The sequence below is a fragment of the Megalopta genalis genome, chromosome 13 (assembly GCF_051020955.1).
Source record: "Megalopta genalis isolate 19385.01 chromosome 13, iyMegGena1_principal, whole genome shotgun sequence".
Classification (NCBI taxonomy): domain Eukaryota; kingdom Metazoa; phylum Arthropoda; class Insecta; order Hymenoptera; family Halictidae; genus Megalopta; species Megalopta genalis.
Window position 1 is genome coordinate 11,320,335 of NC_135025.1, and position 13,640 is coordinate 11,333,974.

At 37.5% G+C, this 13,640-nt stretch overlaps 1 protein-coding gene across 8 annotated transcripts in view; it reads left to right on the forward strand.

Annotated features, from left to right (window-relative positions):
* Positions 1-13,640, forward strand: part of CASK (peripheral plasma membrane protein CASK) — a 599,783-nt gene that overhangs the window by 26,346 nt on the left and 559,797 nt on the right. The gene's annotated exons all lie outside the window — the stretch shown is intronic.

Here is a 13,640-nt window from a genome sequence, read left to right on the forward strand (position 1 = left end):
CAGCAGATAAAATGATTAATTATTTGATTAACATCGGAAAGAATCGCTTAGCCAATCAGTCATATTTCTCCTTCGTTTCAGTTTTCACAGAGTTCCGTATGAAAACAAGAATTTGCATAAAGATCCGCAGTTCAGCAATCGGATCCAGTTTAAACCAGAAACAGACGGTCGCTTTTAATTATAATTTGTCTTGATGAAATATTCAAATCAATTGAACAATCAATTTAACAATTTCAAAGTAGACATAACCAAATTTTTCGAACTGAACTGAAATTCTCTGTGTACGAGGATTTCCTTAGTGTAAAGAGACGTTGGTGTCGAATGAACTGTTATTATTCGACTGTGGAGCTTTATGCAAATTAAAAATTCTCTGCGTGCGTTGCAAGAAACAGGCGTCACTTATGTATTTATACAGGGTGTTAAAAAAAAACCATTCAATATTTATATGGTATATAGGATACATTGTACCGAGTAAAAAAGCTTTAGTAAACATAGGTCGAAAGGTCAATCGTTTCTGAAATATAAACATTTTTGTTTGCTAGTATCATGATTGACGTATTACTGAATTTTCGATGTTTACAGAAGATTTTCCACGCGTTCACCTTCCATTTCTGCACACGCTTTGCATCTTCTTGTTACAGAGTTGCGAACTCTCTCGAAAATTCCACATTTCTGTTGAATTGTTTGACAAGCATGGTGGATTCGGTCACGTAATTCTTTTAAGTCATTTATCGGCGAGGAATACACTAGGCTTTTTAAATAACCCCGTAAGTAAGTCAATCATGATACCAGCAAGCAAAAATGTTTATATCTCAGAAACGGTTGACCTTTCGACCTATGTTTACTAAAGCTTTTTTACTCAGTAGAATGTCTCCTATGTACCATATAAATATTGAACGGTTTTTTTTTTAACACTCTGTATATATATATACAGGGTGTCCAAAAAGGTTGGGACCAAATTTAGACTACGTGTTACTGAGGTCAAATTGATGAAAAAAGTTTACATAAACTTATCTCCGAAAATGCTTTATTGAAAAGATATAAGCTAGGTCACCCGACCAAACGCCTCTCAACTTCTATTTATGGGGTCATGCAAAAGAGTTGGTTTATAAAAATACGATAGAAACAGAAGATCAACTTTGGGAATGTATTCAAAATGGATTTACTATTATTTCCAATACAAATGGAATGTTTGAAAGAGTCCGACAATCACTAATTCGACGAATGGTAGCTTGTATTCTTGCAGAAGGAAGAGTTTTCGAACATTTCTTACAATTGTCACAATAAATTATAAAGATCTTTAAAAGCTTACATCTGTTCGATAAAGCATTTTCGGACATAAGTTTACATGAACTTTTTTCATCTATTTGATCTCAGTAACACGTGGTCTAAGTTTGGTCCCAACCTTTTTGGACATCCTGTATATTTTTAACGATTTTAATAAGTTGACAACCGTATATTGGTAACGTTCGATGGTTTAAATTCTGCAACTGTTTTAAATTGCACGTAATCGTTTCTGTTAGAAATGTGTAAAATCCGCGCTGCAGAAAATAACAGGAGTCTTTTTTTTCTTTAACAATTTTAACCAGTTGAGAATGGTATATTAATAACCTCCAATAATTTAAATATGTATTTTGAAATGCATATAATCATTTCTGTTAGAAATGCGTGAATTCTGCGTCGCAAAAAGTAACAGGAGACGCTCTTAGATATTTCCATTTTTCTTGAACAATTTCGACGAATGGTAATCTTCGATTATGTGAACAATTATATAGTTATCCGTCAAAACCGTGGACTAATTATTCCGGTTAGCGTGGTCGTAGTCCCGCGCGTTAGTTTCCAGTAATTAATAAAGTGAAAGATATCGCAGAATTGGTTCAAGGTTAACGCACAGGGTGCTGGCATTGATATTTTCTGTATATTGTCGCATTTAATATACATCAAGGGCGTAGCTTATTTTTGTCCTGAGCGCAGAAGGCGGGCATGCTTCTTCCCTCAGGCCGTGCCAGACGCATAGTTGGTGATACCGAAGCAAGGATGTTTGATCCACTTGAACACCAAAGAGAGAGAGAGAGGAGAGATAGAGAAAGAGAGCGAAAGAGGGAGAGGGGGGGAAGGGAGAGAGGGAGAAGGAGACAGTGTGAGAGGGTGAGAGGGGGGAAAGGGAGGGAGAGAGAGAGGGAGAGACTGAGAGAGAGAGCGAGAGAGAGAGGGAGAGAGATTGAGAGAGATTGAGAGAGAGAGAGAGAGAGAGAGAGAGAGAGAGAGAGAGAGAAATAGGGAGAGAGGCAAGCGAGATTGACTTCGCAAAATCAAGTTAATCTTGCTGTTCTCAAAGGAAAAGATCACTCTAGACGTGAACCGACGCTTCATTGTTTCCGAGATGTAGATAGAGTGAATAAACTTTAAACTTTGAACTTGCGGGGCACGAGCACTGGGTAAACAGGCTTGGCAACTCGGCGCACCATTGTCTGGATCTACGAAAACGCCCTTAACGACCTATTTTGACAATCGAAATAGACCCCGCGCAGTTCGGTTGCCTCAGATTGCTTCCCGCTAAATGAACATTGTTAGAACTTGGAAATCGATGACGTCGCGTACCGGTCGAAAATCTCCAGAACATTCCAAAAATTCGTTTCCTGTGGAAACAATATCTTAAAAAGTTTTCCGCAGCGATATTGGCTTCGGATGTAAACGCATTTGTGGCTTTGGGTAGCTACAATTGCAACCAGTGTAACAATTGAAAAAAGCACTTTAAAACGTCGATGCGTTATTTTTAATCTATTAAGAAGATTTGAGGAGTCTTCTATAGAGAAGATTAGACGAATTAAGTTGCTACATGAGCGCGCGCGCACACACAACACGCACAAGCACACTTATTTTCTACTCTCTGCAATTGATGCAGACCTTTTCCATTTTGCATAAATATCCGCAGTGTGATAATTAGATGTTTACGCAGATGCATATTTTCTTAGAAAATGAGACCTGGGTAGAAATTGATGTCACGATCGGATGTTTCCAAAAATATATTTTTTATTTGATGATATTTTGCATATTGCATATGTTTTGCGTGATACAAGTGCTGATAAATAGACTAAATTAATTTAACAAGATGGAGTATTTCAGATGAGCATTATATTATTATTATTATATTACTATTATATTATTATTATTATATTATTATTATATTATTATTATTATTTATTGATAAACGGGTTGGAAGCTTTTTGTATACACATTAAATAGTTTATACATAATTTATACTTGTTCATATACATAATTAGTTTAATAAGTACTAGTTATATACAGGCTACGTTTGTTATACAATGTATTAAATATATCTTGAAACATAAATTTGCGAAACATATGCAACACGCGAAATATTCAATATATGCCAAAAAAATATGTTTTTCGCACCACGTGATCATGACTTAAGCTTCTATCCAGGTCCCATTAGCCTACCTGTTTTCTAAAAAAGATTATGCGCTCGCATAAACATTCGCAATCTAGTCATAAGCGATAAAACAAACGGGATCGAACACGGCCAATCACGCAGACGCAGGTTTAACTGTTTTATTTCCACCCTAAAGGCGAGGATAATTAGAGGAATTCACAGTGAAAGTTGATCGGAATCAAGCTCGTAAAAATGTTATTCAACTGGAAAGACAATAATCAGCCGCGAAGATAATAATGCTCACTTGACAATTCGCCAATAATTCGGCCAATACTTCCTCGAGCAGGTTGTAATACGTACACCGATATCTGCGGCGATTATTGACGACGATATCAAACTGTGAAAGACGCGACCCACGCTGACAGCAATCAAAGAGAGTATGCTTAATTGGCGCGCGAGTGAATAAGTTAAAGACGACCCCGTCAGAGATCGAGAAACCCTATGTTCCATCGAGGTTGCGAAGCTCCGAAATCCTGCGGATGCGCGTTAAAGGGGTTACTCTGTCCTAACTAACGCACGGGTCGTGCTTTAATCACGTCTGATGGGGAAAAATCAGTGAATTTTGAAAAAATCCGCTTTTTAAAATAACATCTAATTACTTTCGAAACTGACAATAAGATCTTGATAACAAATATGTAACGAGAATTTTTAGGATTTCACAGACGCATTTTTTCAAATATACAGGGTGTCCCATTTAAATTGAGATTGTAAAAATTCTTGTGGACACATGATTTAAAAAAAAAAAGTGGGGAGTCAAATGGCGCTACTAGTTCAAGGTCATCCCGTTTTCTTTTTTATCATTAACCTATATTTTTTTATTTCGGAATCATATTCTACGTAAAGAAATGCACAAATTTTGTTTGGAATATTCGTTTGTAACATGATGTTCTTAAGAGGAAATAAGATATTTTTCGGAAGAAAGTAACGTTGTCATTTTAATAGAAAAATCGAATTATCCTCGACATGAACATGAAAAATCAGCTAATCGTCTTAAAAAATATTCAACTTACAAAAGAATGTTCCAAACGAAAGTTATGCATTTTTTTTGCGCAGAATTGACTTCAAACATTTTTTCGTCAGATTAGTGTGAACATCTTAAAAAGTGGTGTGACCGTTAGGGTGAACACCCTGTAATATCGTCTATTGAAGTTGTTATTTCGAATTTCATTTTTTCGCTACAGATTCATTATCGGTATTCGTTATCAACACATTCTGCATATTATTATGTATTATATATTATATACAGGGTGTCCCAAAAATGTCTCGCAATCCGGAAATGGCGAGTTCGTCGGATCATTTGTGAAGCAACTGTTTCCTTTACAAAAATTTTCTCCTTGGCACCGTTAACGAGTTATTAACGAAAAACAGTGACCAATAAGAATCGAGTACGGCTGACACGAGGCGGCCCAGCCAACCAGCGCACGAAGCCCAGTTCCGCTCATTGGCTCGGTCGCCTCGCGCCAGCCGAGCTCGCCTCTCATTGGTCACTGTTTTTCGTTAATAACTCGTTAACGGTGCCTCGGAGAAAATTTTTGTAAAATTTTTTCGGATTGCGAGACATTTTTGGGACACCCTGTATATTATATTAATACTAGCTTTTAGTTATGTATCGTAAAAAATGGGGTTTTACCTATATATATATAAATAAATTAAATTAAATTGAATTAGATTGAATTAGATTAAGTTAGATTGAATTAAGTTAGGCTGAATTAGATTTGATTAAATTAAATTAAATCAGTCGAGAAACCTAAATTACAAATTTCCAAAAAAATCCGACGAAGTCCTGACTTTTGGCCAAAAATGATCGATCTGCAGACCACCGTGCACCAATTCGATGAAAAATATTTTCTGAGAAGATGAGCAAACCTCTACAATCGAAACGCCTTAAGTTCGCAAGTTTATTCCTGATCCTCTCTAATAATTCCATTTATCAAGCCCCCATTTCCTATTCGCCTTGTTTCCCGTTCGCGAGCAGCGTGTCCGTCACGTCTATACGCGTCCAATAACGTGGAAACAACGGAACTATAGAGACGGAGCATTAATGTCGATGCGACGGAACGTTGCACCTTGACGCGCCGCGACTTGAACGATGCACTACGACGCCGGGCGCCGCGTCGTGCCGCGCCTGTCGCGATTCCTTCGGGAAATGCGTCTTCTCTAATTGCACTCACCTAGCCGTCTTTAAGTTTCCAGCGCCCGGTGCCGTATATTTTTAATGTTCAACGGAACGCTTTTATCCGGCGTTCCTCGTAAATCACGAAAGCTTTTTACCGCATTCCATTTGATGTTTATTATACCGCGAAACTAGCATCTGCGAGCACAACCGGCATACGAAAATAGCAAATGCATAAATTTTCACCCTGAGAAACTCGCGAGAGCGTAGTTTATAGTAGTGTTTAACGAATGATCGGTCAAATATCCGAGAGCGTATGTTTCGAGTTAACGAAGCAACGAGTTCTTTTTAAGAACGATAATCGAGTACGTTCCTCACACTTCTCTCGAGCGTGTGCGTGTCAAGCATCCTTGGTACCAACAATTGCAATGCAGGTACCAACAATTTTATATTGGTTATTATTTGTTTGTTTATTATTTATTAATGATTCAAGCTATATAATAAAATTCAGAGAACCAATTCGAAAATATCGAAGACTTAATATTTATTTATTGCTGCATTATCGAAGACTTAATATTTATTTATCGATGCATTACGGAAGACTTAATATTTATTTATCGATGCATTAAGCCAGATAATAAAATTCAGAGAACCAACTCGAAAATATCGAAGACTATCGATGATAATAATCACTTCCTACTTGACTATTATCATGGTTCATGCACGATTTCATGGGTACCGATTTTAGAGAATTTTAACAAGGGAAAATCACCAAGCGTAGCACGCTGATTTTAATAAAATTTTAGAATGATACAGTTCGTTTACGATTATTTGACACGTATTTTGTTTTATCTGCAGTGAAGAATAATTTATCGAAATAAATCTCGAGGACCAGAGAATGTGGAACAACGAAACCATTTTTTAAATATGCAGTTTTGATCGGCAAACGTTCTCGCGTTAAAAAGATTCTCGAAAAAGTTATTCGTTTAAAAGATATTCGAAGAATAATAGTTTTCGCAATTTTTCTAGTCAATTGTTTATCCATTTCAACGTAAATTGGAGATACCGAAATAGGGGATACATGTTTTTGGAATATTTTTGTTCTTGCCGTTTAACAATATTATTGCTTACATTGTTACTATACTATTATTATTATTTACAAAAATTGTCTGCATCAATTACCAGGGATAGAAGCCAAGCACAATAATTGTTTCTTCATTAATTATTTTAACAAGTAAAAAGTAATACATCAACATTTTTCGTTTCGTTTAATCCTTTCATTGTTTTAAATTAGATCTACTCATTTCTGTCACAAATGTATAAAGGTCCGCGGTCTAATAATTACAATATTATTCGAATGTGTAATCGACAACATACAGTGGCCCACAAAAGTGTTCGTACACCTTTTAAAATGCAATAATTATTTTAAAATTGAACTAAATGACTTTTTTTTAGACAATAGAGGAACTAGTCTACTAGACGATGACCGAAATGCTTTTTCTTTAAATTTTGCTATTACTTGGAATGACGAAAAAATACAACAATCTCTTGTTTCTTAACTTTTTTATCTGAGCCTATAATGAAAATTAAAAAAAAATGTCTTTCGTAGATCTCGGTAACTTATATGCATGTTGAAAATTTTACCGGAATCGATTCACGTTGTTATGAGTTACAACGAATTAAAGATTGCAAAAATTGCAGTTTTATCACGATTTTGACGAAAAACTGTAAAAGATCTGCATTTCGATCAAATTTTCAGCACGCATATAAGTTGTCGAGATCTGCAAATGGCATTTTTTAAATTTTCGTTATATGTCCAGATAAAAAAGTCAAAGAACGAGGGTTTTTAATTCTTTCTTTTCATTCCAAGTAATAGCAAAATTATAAAAAAGCTTTTTAGCCATCGTTTTAAAAGGCGTACGAATACTTTTCTGTACTACTGTAGATTTCTAACAACATTTGCAGTCATAAATACCGTAATGCTTAGTCGTTTTTTGAAACAGCCAAAGACGAAAATTTTACTAAATTCGGCGTGTCACACTTGTTCCGTTGCAAATAGCGCTTTCGTCGTTTCGCATCATTATGCATCGTTATTGAATCGTTCGATAAGCTCTTGAAAATATGTATTTCTGACGGTTTTTGTTACGAAACGGGGAAACCTGCTCGAACGTTCCACGGTCGTATAAATCACGAACTTTGGTGTCGCAATTAATGTTCGGTTCGGTGAATTGACTAATCGAATTGATTCGGAATAGGAACACATTTCGAAACCGCTCCCGGCAAATACGTACACGGCACCGGTAACTGCACGAAGTTCAATTACGACCGTCTGAGGCTTCATTTGTAGGTTACTATAAGGTCAAATAACGTAATTTCTGACGTTGGTATGATCCGATTCGACGGGCGTATTGTATCCAGAGAATAATTCGCTTAACTGTGCAATATTAAATTACGTGTAAAGCTCTTACCGTGGGAAAGAAATCTAATGTTCTATAAGTGTAGAGCTGTTGTAGGATAGCTGTTGCCAGCAATTTCGATGTATTTGTTCGAAAAATCGAGGGAAACGTTACGGTCGACTTCGGATTTTAGATATTTATAAAAATAAAAAAAACAGTAACGGCGATCAATGGAAGACAGCGACGACATTGAAAGAATTCGAGGACACTGTGGAATTACTTTTGACGTTCTAAATATTTCGTGAAATTTAGTGTAAGGAAAAACTAAGTTTAAAGTTTTTTTTAAGACTTTTTTGATTTTTTTCGTTTCTCTTTTTATATCCTTATTTAATATAAGTCTTAGGACGCGTCTGCGCAACGACAAAAAACTAGCCCGCGAAAAATCGACAGCTTATAAAATATTCATTAATAAACTTGAAACGAAAATTACAACGAAGAATAGAAGTGGGCCGTTTTATTTCATTTTTCAGTGATGAACAAGTTTACAAAATTGTAAAGACGTTAGAATTAATTTGAGAATATTTTTCTGTTCTTTACAGTTATTATTTATACTAATATTATTTATGCTAATATTATTATTATATATATTTATAATATTATATAAATATATATATACATATATATATATATATTATTATAATATATATTATATAATAATAATTAATATTATATATAATATATTATTATAATATAATAAATATATATAAATCTCGTTAATGGTGCTTCGGAGAAAATGTTTGTAAAGGAAAAAGTTGCTCCAAATGACCTGAGGAACCCGCCACTTTCGGATTGCGAGACATTTTTGGGACACCCTGTATATATTTACATTTATTTACATTTTTTTATTTACATTTAATACTATTGTCTACAGTTATTAATATTATTAAACGACGAAAGTGTTTTGAGTCACGTATCTCGCGATTAATTCCAACAATCTTCATCGTGCATAAAAATCCGCGGTCTAGCGATTACAAACACATGAACACCAATCCCCGTTTAAAAGAGAATTGATCGTGGCGTGGCAGCTTTTACGATGGCAGCGGCCAGACGATTCGTAACGCTAGACCGATCGCCATTAATTGACTGTCGTTAAGGAACAACAAGATGTCAATAATTTCTTGGAAAAAGTGGGACGTGGTAGCGTGCCGACGCGGCGGCCTTGCCGATTCTGTGCACAGGTCTCGTCTCATAGAAAAGCTTTTAACACAGGAAGGCGGAGAACGTCGTTCTCCATAATTCGTTCAGCGTCGAAAGAAGATGGCAAGGGGAAGGAAAAGCTTCGAGCTTCACGAGTAGCCGGCGCACAATTTTCCGCGACGATCGTTGCAATCATCTTAAAACGCGCTCGAACGTTGATCTTGTTTATAACAAATTCTTCGAACGATACACGTCGATTCGCTATAGGCTTGTTTATCCCATCAGTATACCTTGTCAGATACCAATATGGTCAATGGTTTCTAGCTTAAATAAAAAGAAAAAGAAAAAGAAAACTTGAAATTCACTCAACGCTTGGCCAAACACGATTTAATTTGTCATTAGTTGTGAATAGACTGCTGATCTTTATGCAAAATAAAAATTGTCCGCATCTATTATAAGAATCAAGATTCAATTAGGGGCTTCATTTAAATTGGTGCTACTGTCTCGAATTTCACCTACACATTTTCGTCATAAATGCTCGAGGATAGACGTACTATTTCTGATTATTAAAATCTTAAATATTTTATCTCTTATCTGAACATTTATTTTTGTAATATCAAAACGTTCTTGTATTATTTCAAAATTCATTCGAGTTCTCTACTAGATACATTGTTTAGGTAATAGTTAAAATTGTGATTAAAATTGTAAAAATAAATGTTCGGATAAGTGAGCCTCTGTCGTATTTGCTTTTACGTTTTATTACGACGCGCGTGTTTACATTTCAAGATCCTTCTAGAGACTAAAAGGACACTCATCCTCGCACGCGCGGCTCGTGTCTACGTATAGTCCTCACGCGAGATCAAGGCACCTTTGTGCTTACATTCCCCCTCTTACTAGCTGCCCCACTGCCGCAACTATCGGCCTCTATTGGCTAAAAACGGTGACGAAGGTCGTCGTCTGCCCACAGCAACCGATAACTACGGCGGCGAAGCAGCTACTAAGAGGGGGAATGTAAACACAAAGGCGCCTTCTTCGCGCGTGAGGACTATACAATGCCCGCGACGAGTGTTGTTGATATGGTAGAATCCAGATAACGCGTTATCAACGAGCGAGAAACATAAGTACGAGACACGTTGCTCTTTTAGACACGTGATAATTCGCCCAGACTTCGTGCAAAACGCAGCATCGGTTTGCAAAGGGATTGCATTAATTTATAGCGGAAATGCTCGTCTTGATATTTCCTGACTTTGTTGCGTCGCGTTCCCGTTTGCTTTATCTCGGAGCTCTCGCAATTAAAGTGTTCTCCAGAGGAAGCAACGTGATCAGTAATAAACGCGTCTAGTTTGATATTCACGATTTTACGGACCAGTGAGTCGTATTATTTTTGTTCATAACTGTTCTAATTTAAGAGAGTTCTAATTTTGAGATATTCTACTGTTTCAAGGCAAAAGCATTAATTACCATATTCCAGTGTTGCATTTATACGTTCTTTGTGTTTATATGGAGAAATATTGAGATATTAAAACATCTATGCTTATATAGATTTTTTTTCGTTATATTTATTTTATTTTAATCTTTTCAATGTACAATATTCAATATATATAATTCAATATATAATTCAATTCAATATACATATAATATAATTCAATATACAGTAGTACAAAATTTAGTAAAAATAATATTTCATTATTTTCGAAAACCAAATTATTATTGGAAAAATAAAACTTTAAATGCCTTTTTCTTTAACCTTCATTATTTGGACATATCTTAGTATTGATTCAGAGCTTTATTCAGCAATTTTTCAAAATATTTTGAGGTTATTTCTTGCAGACTTTATTAGCCTTTCTGTTGTTCTTAACGTGACAGCAATTTATTTGATTGAAACGAACGATTTAAATAATCTGGGTAAAAATTGACACAGCCACACCGCCTTGCGAGGGTCAATTTGATGGAATCGTGAGCCGCGACTGCTGTCAATACTATTTTCTTTTCTTTCTTAAGATGTCGATAAAATCTCGGCTCGATTCACTCGGTACTTTCCTCCCGCTTAAAAGTTCGATGTTGCGCGCATCACACGCGCTTCATTGGTCAACAACTTCGGAAATATTCGGAATTCTTACTTTAGATTCTCCGGAGGCTTTCCCAAAGAATTTCTCCCGCAAAAGCGAAGTGTATATCTCCTAGCAAGAAGACGAAATTGCATTTTGAATACTTCATCTATAAATCATCCAACTTGCTTTACGATTTCTTCCACGGCTACATTTATTAACACTCGTTTGTCACTAATTGATTTCTACGAAAATTCTGTTCGTCGATAATGTTTATTCGCGATGGTTATACCTAACCATTTTTCGTATGTATTCTGTTCTTTGTGATCTTGTAGTTTGTTACAAGGCGAAAGAGCCAAGGAGTTTTGCGTGGCAGGAGGTTTGATGCGATTTTGGTGTTTTGGTAATTGCGTGGACTAGCCGGTGTCTATCTCATCACCGGGGCACCACTATTCGGATATGTTTTCGTGATCTAGTGACGTCTATTTCAACGCCGGGGCGCCACTAGTAGGGTAGCGTGAACTAGCCGATGTCTATTACTTCACCGGGGCGCCACTATAACGATTGGAAATTTCGTGAACTAGCCGATGTCTTTTTCATTAACGGAGCGTCACTGGAAGGATTAATCGTGGACTAGACCACTATAAGTGTAGGAATTTCGTGAACTAGCCGATGTCTCTTTCAGCACCGGGGTGTCACTAGCCCTTTCGCTACTACGGGCCACTATAGTGGCCTTCCATAAGATGCCACTGAGGTACTACGGGCCACTATAGTGGCCCTCCATAAGATACCACTCAGGTACTACGGGTCACTATAGTGGCCCTCCATAAGATGCCACTCAGGTACTACGGGTCACTATAATGGCCTTCCATAAGATGCCACTGAGGTACTACGGGCCACTATAGTGGCCCTCCATAAGATGCCACTGAGGTATTACGGGCCACTATAGTGGCCCTCCATAAGAAGTCACTAAGGTACTACGGGCCACTATAGTGGCCCTCCATAAGAAGCCACTAAGGTACTACGGGCCACTATACTGGCCCTCTATAAGAAGCCACTAAGGTACTACGGGTCACTATAGTGGCCCTCCATAAGATGCCACTCAGGTACTACGGGTCACTATAATGGCCTTCCATAAGATGCCACTGAGGTACTACGGGCCACTATAGTGGCCCTCCATAAGAAGCCACTAAGGTACTACGGGCCACTATAGTGGCCCTCCATAAGAAGCCACTAAGGTACTACGGGCCACTATAGTGTCCCTCCATAAGATACCACTGAGGTATTACGGGCCACTATAGTGGCCCTCCATAAGAAGCCACTAAGGTACTACGGGCCACTATAGTGGCCCTCCATAAGATGCATTATATTGCATAATGTTATTTCCTCTCATATTGTAAATTAAAGAGCGCATGCTAAGACGTTATAAATACTCTGGAATACCCTTTATTTATAAATACACTTTGTAGAAAAATGTTTTCGTTCAAAAACATTCAAGCAGCTTGGGTTCTCCGTCGCGGTACTCCCGCTGACGATCGGCTTCGCGTCGCGTGCAGTGATGTCGCGGCGCTCCGTTCAGCGGAAGTACCCGCGGCGGAGAACCCGCCCGTAGCGAAAGGGTTAGGTATAGTAGGATAGATACTTAGAATTTTGTTGCATCGTACCTTTTACAAAGAAAGAAATGAAGACACACCTCGAGCGATAAAGGAATATCTCCGTGGGTTTGTGCCAACTACTGTTTCGAATCGGGAAATGGAATAATTGAATATGACAACCAAATAGACTAAAGATAGTATATTACAAGCTTTTTGGTCTAATACAATTGTATGTGCGTGCGAGCGCGCGTGTGGTATCGCGGATTCTAGATAGCGCTCTCAGTTTGTCGCACTGAGTCGGCGGGGGCTTATGACCTTGTAATGTACGTACTCGATTGAATTTGCTCGAAATGGGATCAGACTCAATCTTACTACTGTTTCTTCGTCGGAAGCTGACTTGAACTAGCTCGCTTTTTAATCGTGTTTGGGTGCTTTATATAGGGTGTCCCAAAAGTGTCTCGCAATCCGAAAGTAGGGGATTCCTGAAGTTATTTGAAGCAACTTTTTCCTTAGCGAAAATGCAATCCGCGGCTTCGTTTACGAGTTATTAACGAAAAACAGTGACCAATTAGAGACGAGATCATTTGGCGCGAGACGGCCGAGCCAATAAGCGGAACTGGGCTTCGTGCACTCGTTGGCTGGGCCGCCGCGCGCCAGCCGAGCTCGCCTCTTATTGGTCAGTGTTTTTCGTTAATAACTCGTAAACGAAGCCTCGGAGAAAATTTTCGCGAAGGAAAAGGTTGCTTCAAATGACCTCAGGAACCTCTCATTTCCGGATTGCGAGACATTTTCGAGACACCCTGTACATACGTATGTATACAAATATGAAGAAACTGA